Below are 12,401 nucleotides of genomic sequence, written 5' to 3'. Positions count from 1 at the left end.
TGAATTCACGGATAAACTGATCTTTGTCACGGTGCTTTCCCGTAAACACAGTCGTTTTTATGGATCTAACTTTGAAATAATTCAATCTTGCTGTTTACACAGAATTCCACATATTCGCTGTGTGGAATGTCCGCTATGGAGTGAATGTCCTGGTGTCGGCTCTGCTGGGGCAACAGATGTATGCGCTCTCAGTTTCTCCCTCTCTCTTTCTCTCCTCTCTCTGGAAGAACTGCCCCCCCCAAAAAAAAAAAAAAAAAAAAAATCAAACGTATTCTATTTTCTATTCTATTTTCAAATTTTTAAATTTCAAAATTTAAAATTTTAGTACATGAGCACATAAGATCATTCCCCCACTGCCTCTTTCTCTCCCCTAACCCCTCTTTCTCCTCCCTCTCTTTCTGGCTCCCCTTTTCTCTTCCTCCTCCCTGCTCTTCTCCTCCTTTCTCTCGCTGCTCCGAGGCTGAATTGTTTTCATGTTGCGAGTAGTGATCGCTAGCCTATAGTTTAAACTCTGAGCGCTTCCACCGGCAGCGGCCGTTTCCACGTACTTCCTCGCAGTTTAAATGACTCGCGCCACACGTCACTGTGTTTCTTCGGTCTGCGGTAACCGGTAATCCACAACTATCATGGCGTTTTCGCCACACGGGGGCGCCCGGGTTCGAGGGTCCCACGAAGCCTCGTGATCAAAGGCTTTCTTGCTTGTAGCAGCAGAGTTTTCTTCCACGGAACGAAGACGGTGTGATGATTCCAGGATACGGCAGAACAGTATTGCGTCACTCTAAAAATACTGGAAACCCGGCGACCCAGCATTTAACTAATTAAACACATGATTATACCTTGATCTCTGTGCATTTTACCTTATTTAACAAATCAGCTACGAACCGCTAGGAACATCACTTCCATACATCGTGCAGTTACTGAAGTATAATCACCACGAAAAAGCCTAGGATAAACACTAGTCTTAACGCGCCAGTCCTCACAGAAAATTCTTTATCTTTCTTTTTATTCACCGGAGAAATATATCACGTTAACCGGTAAATTCGGTTATTTTGTTTTTAAATTCATAGTATCAAAATACCAATGACTACTTTGAAGAGCAGTTTTAAACTTAAGATGAAAAAATATAGAAGACAATATAATTGAACGCTTAATCATTACTCAGTTACAATCCAGAGAGATTTATCTTGGCCCTTTTTTATATTTTGGATATAGCACAGATTTATGACAATAAGCAAAACCTGATATGCAAACACAAAACAGCAGACTGTAATAACTCCTCACCAGGACATTTTCACAGCACAGACAGAAAACTGCTTGAGTTTAGTTCACACAGCATTCTTTTTTGTTTTACTTTAATCCACAGTAAGTTATCCGAGCTATATGATAGAACAGTATAGTTGATTTTGATTGCTGTATTAGCCTGACACAATGTTCTAATAATGGCTTTTTCTGTAATGGTGAGCAGGAAGGACCCAGATGCAGAGATAACTCAAAGAACACAGGAGGGTTACAGCAAGACTTTTTACTAAAACAAGCAAACTTTGGCACAGGATGGCACAGAACGCAGGCAAGCTCAAGACTGAGCAAGGAACACCACAAGAAGCAGGGTTTAAATACAGCAAACACTCAAGACTAATTATAAACAGGCGTGAACAATCAGACAATGATTAGACCAACACAGTGCAAACACAAACAGGAAGTCCCTCTGGTGGATGTTAAAGGAAGCAGCAGGCAACTGGGAGAGATAGGCTCTCATGAGGATGCCTGCTGGTCAATGCGGGAAGCTGTCCCTGAAACCCTGACAATACCCCTCCTCCTAAGAACGGCTCCCAATGTTCATCCAGGGCAGCTAGGGTGGCGCCGGCGGAAGTCTGTAATGAGGCCCAGGTCAAGAATGTCCCTAGCAGGAACCCAGGAGCGCTCCTCCGGGCCATAACCCTCCCAGTCCACCAGATATTGGAGGCCCTCCGCGCACCCAACGAGAGTCCAAGAGGCAGCGGACTGTGTAGGCTGGTTGGCCCAGTAGTGGCAAAAATCGGCAGGCTTTCGAAAACCGATCAATTACCACCAAGATGGTCGTGTTACCTTGAGACTGGGGTAGGCCCGTATTAAAGTCCATGGAGATGTGGGACTAGGGCCGAAAGGGAATAGGTAAAGGATGGAGAAGGCCCTGAGGTCTAGACCTGGAGTCCTTACTTTGGGTGCAGATGGAACAGGCAGCCACAAACGAACGAACATCCTTTTCCATGGAGGGCCACCAAAAATGCCTCTGGATGTACTCCAAGGTCCGAACGGCACCAGGATGTCCGGTGAGGGGTGACAAGTGACTCCACTGCAACACCTGTGACCGGACAGATCTTCGGGATGAAAAGATGACCCAGCAGGCCGTTACCTGGATCTGCTTCCCTCTGGTGTACCCCTGTCACTGCTTCCTCAATTCCCTACCGCAAAAGAGCCACAATACGGGAACTTGGCAGGACAGGCTCTGGGACCTTGTCTTGATCTGGGGGGTCAAAGAGCCTGGAGAGGGTGTCAGGTGTCTGATTCTTGGAACCTTGGATGGTAGGAGAGAACAAAGTTAAATCAGGTGAAGAAAAGAGCCCACCTTTCCTGGCACGAGTTCAGCCACTTCACCCCCTGAGTGTACGACAGGTTCTTATAGTCCATCCAGATGTTTGGAAGGGATGTTTGGAACCCTCCAGCCAGTGCCTCCATTCTTCCAGAGCCGACTTAATGGACAGCAGCTCGCTTTTGCCAATGTCATATTTACGCTCAGCAGCTGACAGACGATGGGAGAAGAAGGCACAAGGATGTGTTCTGTTATCCTTGCTGGACCTCTGGGATGGGACTGCACCTATCCCGACATCAGAAGCATCCACTTCAACAATAAAGGGGAGCTCTGGATCAGGAAGGACCAGGATGGGAGCAGAAGAGAACTGATGTTTGAGAAAATTGAATGCCTTCTCTGCCTCAGGCATCCAGATGAATCTTGTGGGCAATCCCCTGGTCAATGCAATTACGGGAGCAGCGATGGCACTGAAGTTGCGAATGAACTTATGGTGGAAATTTGCAAACTTGATGGGGTCCATCTGGATGGAGTCCTTTGCAATGATAAACCCCAGGACAGGTATTGTGGATACATGGAAAACACACTTCTCCAATTTAACAAATAGGTTGTTATCAAGGAGTCGTTGCAGAACCTGCCTTACATGCCAGGCATGATCTGCGAAAGACTTGGAGAAAATGAAGATGTCGTCCAAGTAGACAAATACAAAGCGGTTCAACATATCATGAAGACCGTCCTTGATCAGAGTCTGGAACACGGCCGGAGCATTGACCAGTCCGAAGGGCATGACCAGGTACTCATAGTAGCCTGTGGGTGTTTTGAATTCAGTCTTTCACTCATCCTCTTCTCAGATCTGAACCAGATTGTATGCAATGCAGAGGTCCAGCTTGGTAAAAATGCTCGCACCCTGCAACAACTCAAAGGTGGTAGACATGAGTGGCCTGGGATAGCGGTTCTTTACTGTTATCCTACTGAGGTCCCTGTAATCTATGCATGGATGAAGACCTCCATCTTTCTTACTCATGAAGAAAAATCCAGCTCCTGTTGGAGAGGTGGAGGGACGAATAAAACCCAAGGCAAGGGCCTCACAGTTGTAGTTATCCATGGTGGCAGTGTCAGGACCCAACAAGGAGGATCAAAGGGAGCTCAGGAGAGTCAATGAGATGGAACTGGATGGTTTTGTGGTGGTGCGTTATGCGGAGGTGAACAGGGGCAGTACACTGATGCACCTGACCAGAACCCAGAGGATTTCCATTGTGTAATTGTGTTTTATAATTCTCCGTCCCAAAGTTTGGCGTCTGTCCCGCTATGCGGAAGCAAGGGAAAACGTGCATGTCGAAAATGGAATTTGTAAATACACCGAATCATGTTTGATTTCATGTTTGTTATTAGTTGGTTAAAGTCACCAAAAAACGGTATTATTTATACACCAAAATAAGTGGTAGAATGAGCTCCGGGGGTTTGCAATAAAAAATAAAAAGATAAAATAATACTTCACATTTTTCTGTGGTACATTAGCAAATTGTATATGTACATTTTAACGGGTGTACACGTTACTTTGTATTGACAGTAAGCTATGTCTGGACATACAGTATATGTCATTTATCAAACTTTCAGTAGTAAAGAAATCCCGGTTGTACTCACTTGTGTGTGTCTGGCGGTGTTTGCAAAGGAGTGCACCGCACTGAACATGGTGGTTTTATGCATTGTAGGAAGTGTAGTTCACGTTGGTGTGGTACAAGGGGGGAATTGGTTTCAGTGTAATTTTACTAAATTGGTAGTGGGGTAAATGTGTATGTTGAATGTGTTGTTTCTATATTTTCTTGTTATATATGTTAAGGAGTGAATTAAGCTTTTTACTATTTCTCCTTAGTTGATTGATTGTAATCTTAACAATGGTAGGGTCTAAGGGGGGTAAGCTTATTTAAGGCCCTCCATCTGGATTAGAAGGGGGAAAAAAGATGGGGTTGAGTGAGACCTGGCTGAAGCCCACAGGCGGAAACATTCAGGGACTGATTGCCTCATGTTTCGTGTTTTCTTTTGTAATTAGCCACTGTTTGTTATTATTAGTTTATTTTGTTGTTTTTTTTTTTGCACTTTAATAAAATAATCGGTGCTGTTCACCCTATTTCTGTTGTAGGCTTCTCTGTTCTCTGTAGGCTCCATCCTCACAGTCAGCCAGGGGGACACCTGGGCATCTGGCTACGGAGAGGTCCAGGAAATTACCCGCTGCTCTGGAGTCCACAAAGGTGTCAAGGATATGTTCCTCCTCTCCCCATGAGAGGTGCACTGTCAGCAGGACCCCAGGAGTAGCACGAGGCTGGACTTTTCCCTGAAGCTCTGGGTAGGATATGCAGAAATGTCCGGGAGCCCCACAACTTGATGTCCTCCGACAGCACATGATTGAAGATGGATATTAGCACCTCAGGATTCCACCGGCTCCCTGCAGCCAGGGTGTGGAAGCCACAGTATGGGAGCCTTGGTGGATTTGGAGAATCCTTTTAGCAGCTTCACGCCCGGTCACTGGGTGATCAAAAACTCGCCTCAACTCAACTATCTCTTCCATAAAACTGTGAATGCTTGAACAAACTGGTAGCCTTTGTTCCCACATTGCAGTGGCCCAAGCAAGCACCTTGCCTATCAGCAAGGAAATGATGAATGCCACCTTTGAACAGTCTGTGGGAAACAGAGAAGCTTGCAGTTCAAAGTTGAGAGAGCACTGGATCAGAAATCCTCTACACTTGCCTGGACTCCCATTGTATCATTCTGGGGCTGGTAGACAAGGATTTCTGCCAGGCAGGGACAACAAAAATGAGTCAGGAGGCAATGAGTCAGAACCTGAAGGAGGAGATGAGGCAATCGGTACCTGATGGGTCTGGAGGCCAGCCCTGGTGGATGTTAAAGGAAGCAGCAGGCAACTGGGAGAGATGAGGACGCCTGCTGGTCTGTGGCGAAGCTGTCTCTGAAACCCTGACAGTTTCTATGTCAACAACGAGCAAGACTGGTTTACATTTATGCATTGATAACTTCAGAAAGTTTCTTTTTGTGGATTTTTGAAGAGAGGCGATATGTTTGTAAAATGTTTGTTCTGAGTGAAAGAGGGCAGGTGGGTGAAGCCCGTGACCCTGGCAGGTCATCAACATCCTCATTTAACTAAACATCTACAATTCCATATGAGTATACCAGAAATCCCCTCCCTCTTCAGGACAAGGGTTGGTTTTTAAAATCAAATGCGACAGGTGTGTGGGGGCTTAGTAGAGGAGACTATCAGGGAGGCCCCCAACCTCCTTCTTATGTCTCCTATTGAATGGGAACCACCTCCAAGGTAGTCTCCAGTTACTGATGTCCTGGGCACAGAGGCTGCGAGGATGTATGAATCGAGAGGAAGATGCAATTTATGGCACTCTCAGAATTCAGCCATAATCATAACACAAGCACACAGTGATACAACCAACACAGAATCATACTGCCAGCATGACTCCCATCCTACAGATAACTCATGATTTAATGTTCAACAAAGTTAAGAGTATGACAACCACATGAGAGACGTTAAGAGATTGAAATTGGCATGAATTAATGGAGTTGTAGATAACAGATAACAGATAACATTGATAACAGGGATTTTGTGTAGAGGTCGAGAGAGTTGCAGAGGGTTGTGGGAGTTGGAGTTCCCCAGGAATCAGTGCTGGGAACTCTGCTGTTCCTTATTTACATGAATGAAAATGATAAGGACATTATAAGCAAAACAGTGAAATTTGCTGATGACACTAAACTTGGAGCCACTCAAATGATATAAGAAGATTTGAATTGATTCCTGAAGTGGACAGACACCTGCCAAATGAAGTTTAACATTGACAAATGTAAAGGTCTACATGTCGGCAAGAACAATGTAAGGTTGAATTATTTTACAAGTGGTAAAAAACAACAGCATGTGCAGAAAAAGGCTTGGGAGTAATAGTTGACAAAGCATATCTGCCAATATGATGCTGGGGTAGGAGGCAATTGTTATATAGTATAGTGCTTTTTGTCAGATTATATTTTGTGTGCTGTGTCCTATTCTAGGCATCATTACATTATATTACATGCATTTAGCAGATGCTCTTCTCCAGAGTGACTTCCATCACAACAGAACTTAAGTGTCTCCATTGAATTTAAACGAGCATCAGTGTCAGACCAGGCTCACAACACTCCCACACAAGTGAGTGTGAACAAAACATTATTCAAGCCCTACCACAAGTTAACTTGTGCACACTGACAAAAGCCAAGTATACTATGATACAACAGTTCCTAGAACACAAATCCATAATACATCATAATACTGCACATAAGGAGTCATGTGACCTACTTTTCTAAGCTTTCAGTCAGCTTTTTTGTTTTCTAAAAGCTTATTACACGTCGTGATGGCGGCCAGCTCAAGAAAGGTGGCTGGCAAGCAGCCAATAACTTCTCGTTCAGTCAACAACAAGGAGCTCGCTGAGCTAGTTCAGCTAGCAGTTTCAGAAGCTATCAAGGAGGCTATCCCTACACTTGTGGAGGACGTGGTCGCTCAGCTGACAGTTAAGACGCAAGCTCTGGTTGATGCTCAAGTTGTTGTATTTCGTGGTGAGATGGTTGCCAAGCACGCCTATATTTCATCTTGTAGGGATTATATGGAGAAAAGCGAGAGTCGTCTGGTGGAGGTGGACAGCTGTCTCTCTGCTTCTGTGAACAGGCTTGCTACACAACATGCCTGGTTGGAGGACAAGATAGCTGACATGAAGGACAGGTCACGCAGAGACAACATACGTGTGCACGGGGTCCCTGAAAACATTGAGATTGAGATTGAGCACATTCTCTTGCTTACCTGTCAGATGGCATTCCACGATGGCTTCCAGAGCTGGGTTCAGTTGAATGCACACACACACTGTGTAGGAATTCCCATGGGAGATGCAAAAGGAAAGCCCATTCCTCGCACCCTTACCTTGAAGCTGCTGCGTTTCACTGACAGAGACAAGATCCTCAAAGCTGCGTGGAGCACTGTCGTGGAAATGGAAGGAAAGAACATCTGCTTCACCCATGACTATAGCCCACATACTTTCAAGCGCAGGCTGGCCTTCTCTGACGTGATGGATACTTTGCAGAAATTAGACTTTCGTACCTTTCTCCTCTATCCTGCAAGACTCAAGGTGACACGTGGAGGAGCGAGCCATATTTTCAATACCCCGCAATAGGCGAAGGACTTCACTGATTCCCTCAGAGAATAAAGACTTCACTCATTCAGGTAACTTCGCCAGTTGGCTTACTTAACGTTAAATGTTTCACATTAGCATACAACTCCGACATGGTGCTTGATGTGGATTGTAACACACAACCTGCTAGGACTTTCCTGTCGGTTTCCACTCTGTGTTTGAATTAGCAAATGTACCTGGCACGGTGCCAACTGTACTGTAACCTACAAATCCTTATTGACCATTTTTCTGTGTATATTTTGTACTTTGTACATTTTTCTGTGTAAACGTGTATGGGTTGCTCATCTTTAATTTGTCCTTATCGTGACTATGGTGTGATACAACAGTGTCTCCATTGGAGAGGGGGAGGACCTGCGCGCGTTGGAGAGTGATGGGCTTATGGTGACAGGGGCTTTTAGTACGGGATGGATCTCTCCCCGTATTCTAATTTCATTTTGTGGTCGGATTGCTGCACTGTCTAGTGTGTATGTTATTCCTCCATTTCTGATCTTGAATGCACTGCAACTTGCATTGGTTATTGTTAGTCAACACGACTAGTTTACATGTAATCATCTGGAATGTAAACGGACTGAATGGCCAACTTAAGCGCACAGCCTGCTTGGACCTCTTGCGCAGACTACGTGTGGACATTGCCTTTATACAAGAATTTCATTGAGTGACTCTGTTTCATCTGTGAAACAGAGTCACTCAATGCCCCCATTTCCCTAGAAGAGTTAAGGATGGCCCTTGTTAGTATGAAGAAAGGCAAGTCCCCAGGGTGAGACGGAATTCCACCAGAGCTATATCTTGCCTTTTGGGATGAACTGGGTGGATATGATTAACACAGCTATCGACAAGGGTGCACTCAATGTAAGTTCCAACACAGCTGTAATTACTTTACTTCTCAAATCAAATAAAGATTTGACTCAATGTGGTAATTATAGGCCTCTCTCCATTCTGATTGGGGATGTTAAAGTATACACCAAAGTGCTGACAACCCGATTAGAGACACATCTGATGAAACTGATACACAATGATCAAACGGGTTTCATTAAAACCTGTCTAGGCATCTTATAATGTGCATCACCTGCTGCACACCATTCAGATGGCAGGTAGTCTTGATTCTTCCTGCTCGGTCCTGTCATTAGATGCTGAGAAAGCATTTGATAAGTTGGAGTGGGATTATCTCTGGACTACTTTGGACAAATTTGGGCTAGGTACATAATTGATTAGCATGATCAAATTCTTATACGCAAATCCTTCGGCAATGGTCTTCTTGGGCAATATTTGCTCTGCCCAGTTTCCGGTGTCTAGGGGTACTCGCCAGGGCTGCCCCCTTTTGCCACTACTTTTCACCCTCTCCCTTGAACCACTGGCTCAGAAAATCAGACAGCATCCATCAGTGTTTTCTATTACTTTTTGTAATACAGAACACCGGATATCATTGTATGCCGATGACATCCTTCTCTACGCAGGTAATGCAAGATCTTCAATACCACATTTGCTCTCCACTATTGATTCGTTCAGCTTGCTATCTGGACATAAAATTAACTGGACTAAATCAACACTGATGCATTTAGATTCAGTCACATCTCAAACTCCCCTGGCCTCCCATATACCAATAGTTAAGAGCTTCAGGTATCTCAGTGTTGATATCTTTCCTTCTATGCCTGCCATTGCAATATGAAATTTTCAAAGTATATACAGCCATATTGAAAAGGACCTTCAACATTGGTCCAACCTTCCAAATTCACTCCAAGCCTATATATCGATAGTTAAAATGGATGTACTCCCTCTTGTTAACCAGAAGGTCCCGTGGTCCACGTCTGAGTCCTTGCCTGAGCCTTAACATATGGAAAGGAAAGAGGCCTCGTTTAAAGGTCACAACTCTCCAGCGAGACAAAGCATAGGGAGCCCTGCCAAATTTTAAGATGTACTTTTGGTCCTTTGTGCTACGTCCTCTCTCTACATTTTAAAAGAACTGTATGATGACAGTGGTTTATGAGCCTTTGATGATTTACGAGCTGATTATGGTCTACCCGGATCATCTTTTTTCTTCTACCTGCAGTTAAGATCAGCCATTCAGGCACATGGTGTCCCATGGAGATCGGCACTCCCTACACATCCTTTTCATAAATTATTAGCCTCAGCCGGACCTACACGAGGGATGGTTTCTAAACTTTACAAATTTATTTCTGAACCTCATAGACCATTACTGGTAGAAGCTACATGGCATCAATAAAAAGTTGATAAAAAATAATAATATTGCACATAAAATTAACATCAAATGCAAGAAGTAGCAGGTGCTGCTCGTTCAACTTGAATGGATACACTTGTTTTCCTTTGTGCTGGATGTTGCTCTGGATAAGAGCATCTGATAAATGAATGTAATGTAATGTACTGTTAGAGAGACAGTCTCAGAAGTTCTCAGTAAAGTACAGAGAAGGGCAACAATTAATACATTTCAGATTCGCTCATAGGATGTACCTAACCCCCAGAAGGTGTCACTCTATGAGGATCATTACATCACCCAGTTGGGACCTATGTCCACTCAACGCCCTGGGGTCATTTATGCGTATGTAATGGGAATGCCCCGATGTGGTTAGATTCTGGAAGCAAATATCTCTCACTTTAAGTGACATGTTTGACGTTAGGATCCCACTTTCACCGACTTTGTTTCTACTTAATGACGACTCCTCCTTAGATTTGTCTCTGCCACAGAGATGTATTCTATGGGCTGGTCTTACTGCAGCCAAGAAAATGTTGGCCTTGAGATGGCAACCACCACATTCCTTGGCTTGGCAACAATGGGCCAGCTCTTTTCTTGAAATTGTCCTGATGGAGGGGTCCGTGGCCTGAATGCAAGACTCTCCAGGCGTAGGATGCGGCTTACAATTTGGTAAAAGAGTGCAGCACGACCGACTTTAATCTTCTGTTTGTTCTGTTTTTGTGGGGAGAGATCCAGGGTGGGGGTGTGTATGGGGTCGCCATTGGGAGGGTGAGGAGGGGAATACAGGGGTTTTGACAACTTTTAATTCTCTATGTTCAGACCTTTTCTATATGTGTTACCGTGTATTATGGGGGTGGTGGGTGTTAAAAAGAGAGAAAATGTATGGTGTATAATGTTTCTTTTCTGTACTTTTCTCAATAAAAAGTTGATAAAAAATAATAATATTGCACATAAAATTAACATCAAATGCAAGAAGTAGCAGGTGCTGCTCGTTCAACTTGAATGGATACACTTGTTTTCCTTTGTGCTGGATGTTGCTCTGGATAAGAGCATCTGATAAATGAATGTAATGTAATGTACTGTTAGAGAGACATTCTCAGACGTTCTCAGAAAAGTACAGAGAAGGGCAACAAGATTGGTTCCAAGGATCAAACATGTAAGTTATGGAGAGAGACTCAAGACACTTAATCTTTGTAGTCTAGAGAGATGATGAGTCAGGGGTGATTTGAATGCGGTTTTACGGATTACAGAAAGTGTTTTAAGATATGAAATAGCTGATACTAGGAAGTATTCTTTCTATCAAAGGATAAATGTGTGCAATAACTCCCCAGCATTTGCAGTCATATATGAGGGGAAAATGGGAGTTGGGCCAGTTTTAGCTGCAGTCTGAATGTAGCCAAAATGCCAGGTGGAATAGCCTGGTCTTGCCATTAAACCTCTTGCATTCTGAAGTCATGTGATTCTTGTCCATCTTGAAAGAAAAGCTACTGTAGGAGGAGGAAGCATTTTAGGAGAGATGACCTTTCTGTGAGCAGGGGCCATTTTAGAAGACCCTTTTAGGAGGGGAGGGGCAGTTAGGCAGTGGTGTCATTTATACTCATTTGTTTGGACCCAGAGAGAAGACATGTTCTGTTCTTGTTGTTACACCCATCACTATAGCAGCCAATCTCAGTCTGTTCTGCCAATGTGGGTTCCCGATCAGTCGGCAAATGATATAGCTGGTTTCAAACTGAGGCCAGTGGCTGGAACAGACACCTTTACCATCTGAGCCACTCAGGAGCCTCACTTATAATGGTGAAGGTCACTGCAGTGGTTGAGGAATGTGATTGAAGGTCAGCACTTTTCTGCCTAAAGGCACTGACAGGTGACCAGAAATATTTCCCTCAAATGGATTGTGGATAGTATAGTTTTATACCTGTCTTCCACCCAGCCAGATATGGTGTGTGGAGAATTCAGGCCAGTGTATTTGATAGAGATTAACAGGAAAGGGCATATTGCTTTCATAAGATGGGTCAGTTTGGAATATATGACATCCAGGCAGTCATCTATAAAATCAGCCGATTTCCTGATTGATACATGGGCCATCTGCCAAGGCAGGCAGGATGTTTCAAACTGAGAGTTTAAATATCGCTTTACAGTTTCAGGCTGATTTTATGTTATGGTGTGAAGTGTTCTCTGTTGGCACCTGTATTAGACTCCAAATCAATGTTTAACTGAACTGAATTTTAATACAACAGATTCAAATATAATACAGTGTTTATGTAGGGTGACACATAATTACACAATTATTAATTAAGATTTTAATCACTGTGTGTAATTCAAATGAAATACACACCAGCAGAACATACAAGCTGCAGGGTCTTGAGTGACGGATGGGTGCTAAGGATTAAGGAAATAT

This window comes from Megalops cyprinoides, chromosome 2, assembly GCF_013368585.1.
Source record: "Megalops cyprinoides isolate fMegCyp1 chromosome 2, fMegCyp1.pri, whole genome shotgun sequence".
NCBI lineage: Eukaryota > Metazoa > Chordata > Actinopteri > Elopiformes > Megalopidae > Megalops > Megalops cyprinoides.
This window is presented reverse-complemented; position numbering follows the sequence as displayed.